General features: G+C 34.5%; 1 pseudogene; it reads right to left on the bottom strand.

The window, feature by feature from the left end:
- Positions 1-11188: 11188 nt before the first annotated feature.
- LOC109210125 lies at positions 11189-15460 on the bottom strand (annotated as a pseudogene).
- Positions 15461-17509: the final 2049 nt, after the last annotated feature.

Here is a 17509-nt window from a genome sequence, read left to right as displayed (position 1 = left end):
CGGAAGATCGCGAGATGAACCTCGACAGGGCTGCTATGGACCTATCAATATTTGTACCTGTTTCTTGCTTGTTAACACTTCGGGTATTCCCTCCATGCGGCCTTGATTTGGTCGCGGGTTGACCTCGGTGCCTCTCTGTGACACCAAGAATCCGAGGAACTTGCTGAAGTTACGCCGAAGGCACATTTTTCGGGTTTCAGCTTCATACCGTATTTCCTTAGTATTTCAAAGGCTTCTTTCAGGTGGTCGATATGATCTTCCTTCCTTTTCGATTTGACCAACATGTCGTCTATGTAAACTTCCATAGTTTTGCCTAGCTGGTCCTTGAACATTTTGTTCCTAATCTTTGGTAAGTTGCCCCCGCGTTCTTTAAGCAAATGGCATGACTCGATAATAGTACGTTCCTTGATGGGTGATGAAAGTAGTCTTCTCCTGGTCTTCTTCCTCCATGAGGATTTGGTTGTACCCTGAGTAGGCGTCCAAGAAACTCAATAACTCGTGCCCTGCCGTTGCATCAATGAGCTAATCGATTTGAGGCAGGGGAAAGGAATCTTTCGGGCAGGCCTTGTTTAGGTCTGTGAAATCCACGCACATCCGCCATTTCCGTTTTTTCTTTTTTACCATAACTACATTGGCGACGCACTGAGGATATTTCGATTCTCGGATGGAGCTGTTAGCGAGTAGTTTATCCATTCGCCGACGGCCTCGTTTGATTGCGGTATTGAATTTTCTTCTTACTTGTCGTACTGTGGTGGAAGGGATCGACGTTCAACTTGTGTGTGCAACGTCTTTCGGAATACCTGGCATATCTGCGTGGGAAAAAGCAAACAGATCAGCATTATTGATTAAAAACTCATGATATTTACCTGGCTCGGAGAGCTTATGGCCTATGTAGGCCTTTTTGTTGTTATTGCTACTATCTAGTTGGACGGGATCGAGATCTTCTATGTTGATCCCGCGGCTTCCACGATGTCATGGTCCTGATAACGTCTTTCTGATCGTTGAGTTCAGACCTCGACTTTAATAATTGCTATGCTTCTGAGTTTGTTCCTTTCAGCTGTTGAGTGAATGTGCAATATTGGGCGATGCGGTAGCATTCTTGGCTGTGCGCTGTTCGCCTCGGATGCTAAATATCCCCCACGGGGTAGGAATTTGATTACTTGATACAAACTGGACGGGGTAGCCCTCATGGCGTGTATCCATGGTCGTCCTATGATTGTGTTGTAAGTTGTGTCCTGGTTCATGACATGGAACGTTGTTTCTAGGGTGACGCCCCCGGCCAAAACGGGCAGCATTATTTCTCCTTAGGTTCGTTCGACTGCATTGTTAAAAACTTGTTAGTGTTATGCAGCGTGGTACTATCTTTGTCCTCGAGTCGCATTTGTGCAAGAACTGGAGGGTGAATAATACACGCGCCGCTTCCGTCGTCTACCATTTTCTTGAACATCAGTATCTAAAATATGTAAAGTAATGACAAGAGGATCGAGTGAGGAAAAAACAAACCGTTGGTATCTGACTTATCGAAGATGATACTTTCTCCGAGGTCATCATAACGCTCGTGGGTGATTGACCGCTTTAGCTTGTGTGTGGTGGTAAACTTTATGTGGTTATTGCTTCTTCGTCGCCTCCACCGATGATCATTTGAATGGTGCGGTCAGGAGAGGGCGCTTTGGTGGGCCTTGGTATTGTTCTCTTCCGCAGCCGAAATTGCTCTTCCTCGGTCGCTCATCAGTTCCTTTAGGTGCCCTTGGTGGAGCATGTTTACTACCTCTTGTCGCAGGGCTATGCAGTCCTCAGTTTTGTGACCTCGCTCCTGATGAAATTCACAAAGAATATTCGACTTTCGGGTACTTGAGTCGGATTTCATCTTTTGCGGCCACTTCACCTTCGGGCCAAGCTTCTCTAGTGCGTACACTATCTCTGAAGGGGAAACACAAAAATTGTGAGCAGATAAGAGCGGAGGCATACCCCTTTTTCGTTCCGTTGAGTCCCTGTAGGCGGCCAGGACAGTCCTTCCACATGGCGAGGAGATGGTGACGACCGTTCTGACATAAGTGGTGCCTGTCTCAGTTGAAGCAGCGTCCTGGCTGATCTCTTCGACCTCACTACGATGGTCTTTCCTTGGCTCGTTTTTTGAACCGAAGTTAACTGTTGTATCGGACCGTTGAGTCGTCGTCATCCGCTCTCACCTCGGCGCAGTATAGGTGTTGTGAATTTCTTCCCAAGTGGGGGGGGGGGGGTATTTCATGAGTCTGCTTAATAGTTTTTTGTCACTCTTGATCCGTTCCTGCTCAACCCGTTCTGGAAAGCTGTTACCACCATTCCTTCTGATACATTTGGTAAGCTCATTCTTACCCTGTTAAACCAGGCTAAAAAAGTTCCTGAGTCCCTCGCCAGGCGATTGCCTAATGGCGATTATATCATTTACTCTGGCCTCCATTCTTAGCTCCGACGTGGGCTGTGACGAACTTGTCAACCATTTCCTCAAACGTTGTTATAGACCATGGTGGTAATTGTGAGTATAAAAGTCAAGGCTCCTCCGGTTAAGGTTTCGCCAAACTTTTTAGCAGCACAGACGGTACTTGCTCCTTTTGATAGGTCGTTGCCCTTTACTGCTGTGACGTAGTGAATGATGTGATCTTCGGGATCCGTTGTGCGTCATTTATCTTCAAATATGGCGGCATTTTGAAGATTTTGGGTATGGTATATGCGGGCTGCCTCCTCGCTGTATGGTTGTTCGACGAACCGGCCGATATCCCATTTCGGTAGCAGTTGTGGGGCTCCCGGTATTTTTTATCGACCTTTCTTGATGTTCCTTCATCTGGTCGCGGAGCTCTTTGTTCTCGTTTTCCATTTCCTCCATTTTCTTTAGGATGGTCATGAGTGCGTCATACCTGCATTAACAACCGTGTGACTGTTACATGTTGGGAGAGCGGTGTTGTTCACTGGTAGTCGTTGTGATATCTGCTGGCGCGGTATTTATATTCACCCTTTGAAACGGGTTTGTCGAGTATGTCATTTAGGGTACTTGTCATCCACTCCTCCTATAATTTTTTCACTGCTGGTGGTGCTTCCTCAGCTGTGGATGTGGAAGCTCCCCTTTCGCGCGAAGCGATTACACTTGCATGAGGGGGAGGTGAGTCACTCCGCCTAGGTGTAGCATTTGGTGTTACATTCTCATTGTCTCCTCCGCCATCCTTATTGATGGTGTTTAAGATGTGGTATGTGACACCCATTATTGCTTTCTGTTTTTCGTCTCTTTTTCTTACCATTGTTAGTTCGTGCAAACGAGAAAGATGGTTGTCCTTTTTTATGATCTAGAAGAAACTAAAAAAATTCCCCACAGACGGCGCTAAATTGGTTTGACCAAAAAGTGTTGAGCCTTTTAGTTAAACCAATTAATGATAAGATGAAGAATGGATCTTAGTTAAAAATAATAAAATCTAGACCGAATATTATGTGAAGTCAATAGATGAACAACGTTAATCAACATGTTTGTATTCAATGAGTGCTCATAAATGCGATAACAACAAACATGCAATAAATGTAGATAATTGGCAATGAAGGTAATAAGAAAGAATCTACCACCCACAATTATTGTATGACGAGGATGGTTCTTTCTCCTGACTGGAACGTGGAAAGAAGAGAAGTGAAGATGGTTATGGAATCTTTGGATCTTGTGAACAAAGAATAAATAACATGTGCTTGGATAAGATAATCGATGAACAAGACAACTTTTGTATATTCTCTCAAGTCAACCTTTTTACAATATGTTTTTCTCAGAAAGTGAAGAAGATCCATTGTTCTCTATCTCTTCCTATTTATAAGGGATATCTTCCAAAAAAAAACCTTAAAAGTACAAAATAGGGAATATCCAAAGGAATATTTCCTTATGTCCATAGCCGAACCTATCCTACCGTTACTTCTTCACTTCAGTTGCTCGCCCTCTGACAACAGCCCTCTCGAGGATACATCCCGCTATGACACCGTAGTCGACCCCATCCTTGGTCCCGTTTGTCTACTATTTACCAAGTCGCCAAATTTAGACCAATACACTAGTTCACTATTTCTTTTAATTAATTTAGCAGAATTATATTCAGACAAAAGCAATGGGAGATATTGTAGAGGTGGCCGAACGACGTATAGAAAGGGAGTTATCATCTTCTCATCATTAAAAGTAAGACCCATTCATAATGATGATCACTTTGATAATATAGTCAGCGAAAAGAAGAATGCACCGTCATGTACTCAGGTTGACGCGGGACGACGAAACAAGAAGGATACAAATATTTCAGAAGAACCGGACAGATTACTTGCCCAAACGGAAATCAAGAAATGGGAATAGCTTATACGTGGCGTTTCATTACTATGTTTCTGGTATTGGAACTCCAGCACTTGCTCTTCATTTACTATGTTCTGGTTAGGATTGTGTACTAAATAAAACACAAAATAACAGAATTTATATATATACAGAGAACGATAGAGCATCATAGGATTGCACAACACGTGCTATAGTGTAATTACGGATGGTACTGTGCATACACCCCGACCGACTACAAAAAAACCAGTTAAGAACAATTACAGTCTATATCCCGTGCGATAATATGTGCAGCATCTCATACGGTACTGGATCTGCACTTCTATCCAATTTTGAGATCCCCCCCAAATTCTCATGATGTAGCTCTTACAAAGAAGACATCATACTTGATCAGGAAGGCTATTAATCGATATATTCGGCGGAACGTACAGATGATGCACTTACTGTCATCTACGTTGGCGTTTGACCCGCACTCGACGCTAGAAGGGCTTGCACTATAACAAATATAGAATGATACCGCTCGATCATATTCCCAAACGGCACAAAGGGAAGCATGACGGATGGCGTCATACTATGTATCGGAGGACACCAAGCAACTGACCTGTCACACTCATGTTCTGGTTATAGATGATAGCGATAAACACAAACTACAATAAAGCACATTGAGATTTATTAAATGTGATAAAGTCACTATCTACGTTACTCTGACTGAACATCAATCACAAATTCAGTCAGTTATCTGTCATATATGGCTGCATTGGTCTTGTTATCGAATCATTCGTCGCTAATATGCCACTACAAACAGAAGCGAGTATGATACCAGTCTTACTTTATTTCAACGTTAGGCAGTTGTCCGATGAATCTACTTCAGATACGAGCATGCGATCTCTACAGTCTGCGACGAAATTTTGCATGCTAATGTGTGCAAACTTCAAAAGCTATACATATAGATAACTAGTCAGAACTCATCTTCTATTGGAGCAGGTACGGATATTGCCTCTGACGGGATTCTCGATGATTAGTACTATGGTTCACAACCCTCATCACTGACATTCTCGTATGTAGCTGATACCTTCAACTCGGTTGTAGCTTCGTTAAGTTCAAACTCGAATCACAAAAGATTAGAGTGCGTATTGCAATACAAACATTGCTATACACAAAAACACTGAATTTTTAGGATTAAAAGACTAAATTTAAATATTGCTCCCACTGTATTTGATTGCCTCAACTCCTTCAAACAAGTTATCTCATGATATAAAGAATAGTATTAAAAATAACCCTAGTAATCACACCTGTCAGTAAGGAGTGGAATATAGAATACCCACACAAATAAAGTTCATTCCAGAATTAAAACGGTGAAAATTGACAATCCCGCATTCAACTACAATCCTACAAATCATGTCAATAGAAAAAAATATCATGATAATTAATTCCTAGATAGTTAATCTCTAACTATTAACAAAATCCCAGCAAAAATACTTGTCTATCAAGCCAACAATATCCGCAACAAGCCAGCATACGAATCAAACCCTACACAAATATTATTTTCTTATTAGAATTTAAAAATTGAAACTTTAGTTTGATCTTGTTGCCAGGCCCATATTCTTGTCACTCTAGGAAGCTTGACACTCAATTTTCCGTTGATGACTTTTTGATATTTAATTTTCGGTTACAATATCTATTTCATATTCCTCATACTATAAGCTGAGGATAAGCAGGCAGGTTCATGAGTCTACAACATGCCCTGCCTCGGCATCAGGGAGATAATTCCGGAATATTCATAGTTTATTATGCTATTTAAGATATTGTACTTCTTAACGCTTTACTGACTCTGTTACAAACTTGAGATAAGCATTCCTAGGAATAATGGATCCACCTCAACTTTTCATGACCACGTTTCATCTGTAGCCTTTTAAATTGCCACTTACTGACAAGTAGGGGCCTCTCTGCGACTTTTCAATGATCTTTTAGAGATAAATTGAAAGAACGTTCCTTTTTTCTTCTCTTTTTATTTTCTTTTCTCGTTCATAAAATTAATTTTGTAAATAAATGAGGAAATAACCAATTTCTTAAATCAAGGGTTAAGTTTTGTAACTTATTGTTGCGTGGGCCTTTGAATAATGACATATGCATTATAGACATTATTTATAATTTCTTGTGTATAATAAAATTTTCTTCAAGTGAAAGTTCCACAAAACTGTAACAAAATTATTTCTAAAAATTTTCCATGTATAATTGACTATACTGTATATAATCTATAGTTATGTTTTACCTATTTTGTAAATATACTAGAATATTTTATCAATAACATTGATAAATAATATATACACTGTGGAAACTGGTGCGTGTAGCCCAATGGCGTTCTATTTATAAATATATAAAATAGTGCATGCTACATGGTCCTTAAAAATCTTGCACCAATTTATCGTTTTCTTCTGCTTGTAAATTTTGGGAATCATTATAACTTTAAATTATATAGTAACATTTGTTACAAATATTAGTCGGACATATGTTCTCTCGAAAAGTAACCATTCTTTTAACGTAAATTTCTTTCAACATATAATTCAAATTTTAAGAGTTTTGTTTCCTACAAAGCACAAGACAGTAGTATCAAATTTTCATAATCAAACAATTGAAGTATAAAATCATCTAAACTTTATTATATTGCATCTCTACTAATCTTTAATAAAGATAAATATAAAATCTTTATTTTGGAAAGTAACACTTTCCGGAAGTAACATAGAAGTTCTTAATTTGACGTAAAACCGGAAAACAAGAGTCATCTTCTTTTCTCATTTATTTTCACATGTAATAGTTTAAATTAACTTATAATTCCTTTCCCTAAAAAATAAATTTTATTTTATTTGGCTAAATATATGCGGCCAAAAATAAATGTTGCTTTGAGAATTAACAAACGACGTTAGTTATTGTTTTTTAAATATTATTTCGATTTAATAAATTCCATAAAGTATAATGATTAATTTTGGACGTATAATATAAACATAACTTAATTAAATAAATCGTATGATTGTTGTTTTATATGATTTTTTTAATAAACATACAACAACAACAACAAACCCAGTTTTGGATCCCAATCAAGTCGAGCCCAACAGCTAATAAACTACCAAAAAATAACACACCAAAAAAAACCAACTCTATAACCAATATGAAACTGACTTAAACTAACGTAACATACTGCAAAGAGCCTACACTGAACTAAGGACAAGTCCGAACGACATAGACGTAGGTACGCTATATATCAACGCTGACCACACGGTACACTAATCAGAGCACATTACTGATAATCCTACACATATATGCAAGGAATACTAAGGACTAAGAAGGACTTGTTATCACCCAAATATAGTAGCGACCCTCGGACCTCCAACACTAAGGGCCCAGAAGGAGAAATAGCACATGAAACATGAACGCCGAAACGTTACAGAATATATTCCTATTTCTTAGACATAAGTGATAATTAAATAGTGAATCCATATAATTATAGTTACGTTGGAATAACTTGACCATTGCAAAACCAAAGTAAGATTGTCAATGTTAATAAGTAAAACAAAAAATTCTATAACTCCTACTAATTTCATCAACAACATGATCTGACAGACCAGCTCTTTTACAATTTTAGATTTTCAAAGATCAATCAACAAATATGATATGCTACACCAACTAAAATTATGATTGTTAATGACTTTAAGTTGATTTAAGAATACTTTAGCTAAAACCCGCATGTCGAACCGATAAAACTTCGGTCTAACATCTAGCGCTTACTCTGCATCATTAATCCAATAATCCGTAAGATCCAAATATCTAACAATATTTAAGGTAAAATGCGTTATATCATTAGGTCCGGGACTAGCATAAGGCCATAGAGCTAATAGACTCTAATATGAATCTAGTATCCTAATAAGCAACGCAACTCAGAATTGTGATTACAGACCCACATCTGCCAAGCACCTTCTAGAATGTTAACGTATTCATACCGCTGTCTCCTTCATTTCACAACTCTCTGACCTGTCTCTGATACGACATGCAACCTACACATGTCCAATTGATGATATGTATATTATTATATTCTTTGCTAGCACGGAGGATATAATTAATATTGTAAGCAAATTGAAGTTTTCTATTTTTGGAATAGAAAATTAAATTATAACTCTTGATTGAAATATATATATATATATATATATATATATATATATATATATATATATATATTTATTTGTACAAAGTATATATATAATTTATTAATGAAAAACTTAATTTGATCAATCCAATTCTTAATTGGATTGACGTGAAAGTTGACTTCAAACCCATAAGAAATGGGATTGGTAATTTTACCAAAAGTCCAATTTGGAATTGGACGCTAGCAGCATTCACGTGAAAGTCCATGAGGAATTGTCGGCCCAAGTAAATCATTACCTCAACCAAATAGGAAAAGGGTTTATAGATGATGCTATTTAAAGGGTGATGGACAAAATTTTCCAGATTATTAAGTCTTGAGAAGAAAAACACTTTGTGAAAGTGAGAGTGCAATACAAAGCCAAGAGTGAAAATACAATTACAAGAAATGTGTTTCTTATTCTTCTAATTTGAGTTGAGATTTTTGAGAAAAATTTCAGCACAAGTTTTTCGTTCAAATTATTCGCGGGTTTCATTGATGAAAGAGTTGATAGCAAGGATCGGTCTCGGTGTGAATACGCATAGAGTCTTCGCACTATCGAAGAAATTTTGAAACGAGACTCTCTTCACCAGGGACGTCTTAGATCCGATCTTTGACATGTAAATAAATTTTAAACACGAAAAGATCTGCCTAGGATTGTTATTGTTTTCCGCTGCATGTTACGAACACCTATATGCAATCCTTCAGCTTTATCTCAATTTATTGAATAAACATACCAGTTTAGAATTATTTACAAGATTTAGTTGTTAACAATTGTTAAATTAAAGAGGACGAAGACTAAACTGTATCAAACTAAACACGCCTTTACTTTTTTTCTTATTCTCAAGGTCTAGTGGAAACGCTTCGAATCTTCGTTACCATAAAGATCGTAATTAGTTCTGAGTTTAGGAGTCGAAATTTAAGACTCCGCAAAGCTTATAGACGTTATAATTGTAGAATTTGCACCTTACAAATTTTATTTGTTTGAGTATGTAAATAAATTGCAAATACAATTAAATAGAGAAATATTTTACGGAAAACTAGTACATTTATTAGTTGCTAAGTTATATATTGCTGATAATGAAACACTCGACATAGTGAAATATATGATGTGTTCCACTTCTTTCGTTGCTTTTCCCATCATATGCACAATTATGGGTGGCAAATGAATGGGTCGGGTTGTATATCCGCAAGTAAAAAACGGATAAAATATTTGATCTGATTCATATTTAATACGTGTAGAAAATGGGTTAACCGGCGGATAATATGAATTTTCATATTTTTCATGACTTCTTGAATATGATCGCTTTTGGGAGAATTCCTAGTCTTCCAAACTTGAGCAGCCCCCAATTTGATTCTTTGCAAATGTAAAATTACCTAGTGGTTATTCATTTTTAAGTGAATAATATGGATCTTATCCATATTTGACCCATTTTTAAAAAAATTATTATCTAATTCATTTTTAATGGATAATATAGATAGATAACTGTTTTTAAATCTAATTTGCCTCTCATGTACAATGCATGTGCGAATTTCTATATAAGAAGTTTTACGAACTTCTTTTGACTTAAGTGTGTTTCGGAAAAAAACCAGCAAGTGTTGTGAATCATATTCTATAATAGTTTTTCCACAGAATAGAAGAAAACTTGTATTAAATTCTTGATTAACTCATTTCTACCACTTAACTAAAGTCCCATCAATAGGAACCATCATATGCACAATGCATTTGCAAATTTCTTTATAAGAAGTTTTACGAACTTCTTTTGACTTAAGTGTACTTCGATAAAAATCAACAAGTGTCGTGAATCATATTCTATTATAGTTTTTCCAAAGAATAGAGTAATACTTGTATAGAATTCTTGATTATCTCATTTCTCCCAGTAAGCACTATGACAGATATGACAAAAGGATTTAAAATTACGCAAGCGGAACTTTAAACATAGTACTTTACTACTGGGACACAAATATTTAAAATTGAAGAGTTTAAGTTCCCTGCACGAACGAAGAAAAAATAGTTACACTATTAGTTCATTTAAAAGGTAATTTACAAGTCTAGTTAATAGTGGATCTTTAATTAATGTTAAATAATCTACTAAAACATATCAAATTACTAATGGTGTGAAAAATTCATTACATGCATATAACTTAATTCCAAAATTATATGTTAGTTAGAATTTAGTAATGGCCATTAATGTGTACAGTCAAACCTCTTTATAACAACATTGTTTGCTCCGATATTTTTTGGATTTATAGTAAAGTGTTGTTATAGAAAACATATTATAACATAACATATAAAATTGGTTCCAAATAAAATTTGATAGTGGATCATTGTTATTGATGATGACTGTTATAGAGAGATCTGACTTTATTAACAATAGCTGTAATGTGAATATATATATATGGTCACAGCTAACAAGTTCACGCACTATAGGTTATTTACTTGTGCTCGCGAATAATAATTTCTTAGTGCTTATGTTATTGTTCGAGAAAGAATGTTTGCATAAGAAAGAAAAAAAAAAAGGCGATGAGTATTAGGATATGACTATTGCGAATCAGTTAGCAAGTCTGAATTTACTGTATCGAGTTTAATTTCTATACACTAAAAAGTTTAAAAGGCGTTTACTATCATGTCATTAATTTAATTATAATTGCATTTAAGTGTTCATAATAAGTAGAACTAGCATACAATCTAAAAATTAAAGGCAATTAACTTCCCGTAATAAGTTAGATTTCACTAAATTGCACTAGTAGTGCAAAAATTTCATCATAGTGTCAGTGTAAGTTAAATATTTTTTTTTCTTTCACTAAGGACTAAAAAGTCTTCTTAAGCCTCTCGAAAATAGCATCTCTGCCCTATCAAGATAGGGGTAATGCTACATACATCTTATCCTCTTCAGACCCCACTTGTGGGAATTCACAAGTGGTATATTATTATTTTTGCACTACGGACTAAAAAATTGGCGTCGAATTTTTCAACCACGAGATTCCATAACGCACCAGCAACTTGTACAATACTAATCAATATAGCCAAACATCCAAGAATCATGTTGAGGCAATACATTAAGCTGTTTTTGCTAGGTTTCTTGATTGAAATCCACATAAAGCAAGGGTAAACCAAAGACAAAGGTAGTGCAATTCCGCCCACAAAAGCAGCCAAACTTCCCAAAAATGGGAATGCCACTGATATGAAATATGTCAATCCGCCAAAGAAGAGTTTGATGCTTGATTTTACCCACCGCCTTGTGTTGTTTGTTTACATATATTCTTTCAAAGTTGTCAAATACGGGCATTGCGTATATTTGAAATGCGCATAAGCATTGGATTATCACCATTATGTATATTGTGCCTGTTAACCAATTTGGTGTGCTCTCTTTGTGGTACTTTGCAATTGCAGCCATAGTTCCACTTGCAGGCATCTGCCAACCAATTAAAAATACGCCTTAATTTCAAGTAAGTTGAAATTAAATTTTATGAATATTCACTTATGATTATGTCCCTCAACTTAGCTCAAAGGCGGATGTAGTGTATCAGTAGCGTGTTTATCTAAACCCGATACTTTGATGCGAAATATAAATTTATGAATAAAAATTTCATTAAAATTGCAAATAGATCTGATACTTTCGACGTGAAATATAAATTTATGTGTAAAATTTTATTAAAATTGTAACATATATATAGGAGATATAAACTTATAGCTTTAAAAATGTAATAGGTTCAATACTAAAAATCTTAATATATAATTGAACCCATAGAACATAAATTCTGGATCCACCTCTAATTTAGCTTATGGGAATAGTTAGTCATTGATATATATTACATACGCAAGTCATAAATTTTTTATAGTTCAAAAATGTTCGAAAAAACACTACTCGTTGAAAAATGATTTATTAGACTCCGTATATAGTAAGAGTATCATTTGTAAAATGGATTTAAAGAATGCTAAGGAGTATAAAGCATAATATATAGAAAAATTACCAGATTTCCATAAGACAAATATCCTCCAATTGCAAGGGGAAATATACACATTGCGATAAAAGAGTACGATGATATAACTCCTCTCCACATACTAGTCCGTGTAGGATGTTTTGGATTGGTAGGTAACGTCCCCTACATAAATTTCAATAGAGAAATAGGAAAAAAGAAATAGTTTTAGAAACATCCACTTCTTCAACAATACAATCATAAAGCAATAGTATAACTTCATGGCCAGTGGAAGTTGAACCAGTAACCTCTCAAAAAAATTCAACCCCCTTGAGTACCGAGTATAATTTTGGATTGAATCAAAGAGATTCAAATTATATTATATAGAGGTAAAAAATAAATTTTGCTTATATACACAGCGTAAATTTTCGGCGAAGGGAGTTCAGCCGAACACCCTTCCGCCGCTAAATCCGCTCCGTATTTAACAGAACATAAATTTAAGAATGAAAATAAAGGACACTCCAGAGCACAAAGTATTATGCACTCACGCAGGGTCCGAAAAGGCCGCAACCCAAGAGGTGTAATGTAAATAATCTAGCTTAATGCAAGCATTAATGGTAAACGAGTATCACATAAATTAGAACGGAGAGAATAATATTTACCTGTATTTCCAAAACAACATTGTGACCTCTGAAAGCAATGGCAATTATAGCAACACCATTTAGGATAGCACGAAATCGAGCCATTGTTGTTGTTACATTATCAGATTAGTTATTTCTTAAATTTCGTATCGAGTCAAATCGTTCACCTAAAATAAAAGGTAGGGAGCATTAGTTTGAACTAACCGAAAGCTGCAATAGAGAGTTGAAGATATCTGCTGAAACGAGTTCCAGTGGCTGATTCGTGAAGATGAACTAAGAGCCACATAGTATATAGCCGCCATGCAAAAACCACCATTAAAATCACTATTCCCCACGACCTGCAGGAATTGCATATATTCATTTAGATGATTTAATAGTTAAATTCTATTTTAGGCGAATTATTTACATTTTTTGTTCTGTCACATAGTATCTAAGATTTGTATCGTTTACGCTGTAGAAAATATCAAAAGAAAGCATTATTCAAAGGAAATGAATGATGATATAAGAAGAAATATGTTAACATCTAAGAGGACTCTCCTCCAGCAAAGAATAGCTAGCTATTGATTGTGCATATCTTTCTCATGATTAATTAAATAAGGCATGATAGTGTGAAAAAGGAAAAAAAACTAAAGAAGGCATCAGGCTCGGGTATATATATATATATATATATATATATATATATATATATATATATATATATATATATATATATATATATATATATATATTACTAATTAATTAATGAGAAGACGATGGAAATAAAGTCTAAGGCGGATAACTGGATTCTAAATTTAATATTTATAAAAAAAATTAATATATACAAACTATTTGAATTAAAGTTAGTGAGTCCGGTCTAACTCGTGTCCCGACTTCTAGCTCCTCCTGCTTGTGACAGAATCATCTATATGAAAGAAATTTATAACACACATAATGATATATCAAATTTCAATTACAAAATAACTTTTCATCGCAATTCTATCACAAATTATGACGAAAATGAGAATTTATAATAATTTGTTATAAATGTGGATCGTACGTTACAAACCCAATAGAATTTCATTTTGGTGTCAAATTGATAAATAGAAAGACGTATAATCTATGAACTAATGTGCTTTGTGTGAGAATTTATTTAACGTTTGAGCGCAAAACATTAATTAATCCTTTTGTTAAATTTATTCTTTTTTATAAGGTCATCTTTTGTCGCTCAATTTCTACCGAACAATGGGAAAAGAAAAGCTTCTACGTAATTTCCTTCAGCGTCTAATCAATCCTTTTACGGAATAAACCAGAAATTTTGTAATTTCGTTAAACAGACCATATAGTATATATTAGTGCATATAATGCAAAAACCTAATCTTAAATTATTTTTCCTTTTAAGTAAATTAAAGTTAAATCTGATGTTTGTCTACTATTAGGAATAACTGAATCACAGATCACCAATTTCTAAAAATCGTATGGCATTCAAGAATAATTAACAACCCACCAGAAGATAGTACTCTCTCCGTTCATTTTTATTCCTCCATCATATTAAAAACCATATTTTTATTTTTATTTATCTACCGTACTAAATCAACAGAAAGATAATTTTATTTTTTTCTTTCTCTTTTACCCTTATTATTACTTACCGAAGATTCCCCAAATTATTTTTGAGATTTTTGGAAATACTATCGTTATTTTACAAATAGTAAAATACACACTTCATTTATTTTTTTAAAGAAGTGGACAACTTAGTTCCGCTTTAATTTAAATGCCACATTTTGCTGATCGAGAATCAAACTATGTGTGAAGTTTGACCAACATTTTAAAATATATACTTTTACATATTGACATGAGTAAAATTATCACTTACACCTTTTATATAATTTTTAAATATTTAAATTTTAATTTCATAATATTGAGTTAAACTAATCAAATTTAGCTTTAAACTAAATTTAGTGAAATTGACTCTTCATAAAGGAAAGGTGCCATCTAAAGTGGAACATAGAGAATAGTAATAAATGTCTAATAACAAAAAGGGAAATTAAGGAGACTTAATTACTTACCATCCCAAAGATGTGAAAGCAAAGGGGAGAACAAGAGCTGGAGTTCCAATACCAGAACACAATAAATGAAACGCTGCCGTATAAGCATTCCCCTTTCTTGATTCCGTTATAGGCAAATAACTTTCTACTTCTTCTTCTGGAATATTCATATCTTTCTTCTCCCCGCCGCCGTCGACCGCCGCCACGCATGACGGAGAATCTCTTACTTCCTACTGAATATTATCAAAGTAATCATCATTATCAAGAGGTATTACTTTAAATGAAGAGAAAGATGAAGAAACCCTTTCTATATCTCCCATATTCTTAATTTCTGTTAAATTAACAGAAGGAAATTAAGCTATGAAATTATATTAAGAGAGACGATGCGGTTATTGTTTTCGTAAATAAATGGTGTTATATATATAGAGATATCTTTTGATTAGTGAGCGCGCTTACGTATGTGCCCACGTCAGTATGTGACGTAAAAAAGAGCTATGATAATACTGTTGTATTATACGTAATCATGTGACTTCCCTGCTTACATTCTTATACCTTTATGAAAATAAATTCCTTTTGTTTTTCCGGGGACAACAAATATTATGATAGTAATAGTCAATGTTTCACGTCTTAATTTATTTATTTATTTAACAGAAAGAAAAAATAAGTTAGCAACTTTGTCGTTATACTCTAGGACAATCATACTCTCTCCGTCCTACTTACAAGAATTATTTCGGTTTAAAATGATTAGTATAAGAAAAAGTAGTAAAATATATTTTTGGTATAGTAGATAAGTAAAAGTGGTGGGAAAAAGCGTATACGAACCGTTATCATGTGCTATGGGACTAAAGAATTCCCTTCCTACCCTCCTTTGACAAACGACCTGAAAATCTGCTCCTTGATATCTCGCGCATTGGAGCGCGGATGGATTAATAGTATATTTCTATAAAAGTTAACGAAGGAAATCCTTCTTTAGTTCCTAAAGTTTTATAAATTGGCTAGTCAATAATTTTACCAATCTTGTGATTAAAATATTACTCTTTCTTTGAATTAGCAAAATAATAGATGTACGATTATTTAGATAGACATAGTGATGGATTATAATAAGCAGCGGAAATATTCCCAGTATCAAAATTACATGTAATCTAGACAACTAGTATAAACGAGATTTCACGGGTTACTTCTTGAAGCTTGAACAAAACTTCTCTATCACGTGAGCCTCCAATTCCATAGCAACTCAATGAAATCTCAACCACCCGCACATTCACGATCTCCGAACATTCTACGGTCTTCTACTATGTTACCCAAATAATATCCAGAAAGAGTAATTTCGTGTGGGCGAAATTTGTAGGAAAAAGATGGCTGAAAATTTCGGCCACTCTCTCTCTCTCTTTCTAGGTGGAAAACCTTATGTATTTATAGCTTAAGGGTTAAAATATTTTTTCAAAACCTGTTAGGTTTTCCTTTCCACCAGAAAAAAAGGATTCCTTTATTTCCTATTATTTAGGCACAGTAGGGACCACAAAATTTAATTAACAAGGCTTCCAGTTATGCAATTAATTTATAATTTTCGAAATTAATATCCACCATAATTAATTACGAATCATTTTACTAAATTCGTAATTGCACTCCTTATTCAATTTTTAAATTCATCCATTAAATCTTAGCTAACTCCCCATGTAATTAAGATTCAGATACTAATCAATTAAATAAAATTACTGACGATTTAATTTATTGATTATTTCCTTTAGGCTTTCGCTTAACTTATTTCATGTGTCGGATACAAAATCCACAGGCAGGGTTTACACATGAAAACTTATAAGCTTTCATAAAGGTGTATCATCAATCTCTAAACCGAGACATAGATTCCATCAACTAACTATTACTTCGCTAATGTACATTATTATTATCCAATTTACCAAGTATATTGACCCACGAAAGAATCTTGCCTTTTAATAAATCAAAATAATAATAATGGACACAGCTAATAATAATTATATCAAGATTAAGAGTATACGTACATTAAATGGCTAGAGAGATTATTTTATTAAGTCAGTATAAAATACTTGTCTCTACTTGGTCCATTCAATACATACAAAATGTACTAGCACAAGAACTTAGAATTAGCATTCACATAATCAAGATAAATTATATTTAATCTTGTGCTACCATCATCCATGATGGTTTGTCCAATTCCATCATTAGATTGTGAACTCAAACTTTATACTTGTAGGAATCGATGATTTAATCTTTCGTGTATAAGCTAAATTCTATACACTAAATCATCTACTATATAAGCAAAGGACACAGACTAATATATGATCTATTTAATACTTTATTAAAATTGAATAAGCAGTTATTCCATAATAAATACTATATCTAAACCAAATCCATGGTTAATAGTATATATCCCAAAAGAGAGAACTAAGACATGATG

Source organism: Nicotiana attenuata, unplaced genomic scaffold, assembly GCF_001879085.1.
Source record: "Nicotiana attenuata strain UT unplaced genomic scaffold, NIATTr2, whole genome shotgun sequence".
Lineage (NCBI taxonomy): Eukaryota > Viridiplantae > Streptophyta > Magnoliopsida > Solanales > Solanaceae > Nicotiana > Nicotiana attenuata.
Note: the sequence above shows the minus strand (reverse complement) of the source record. Positions and strands in the feature narration are given on the sequence as shown.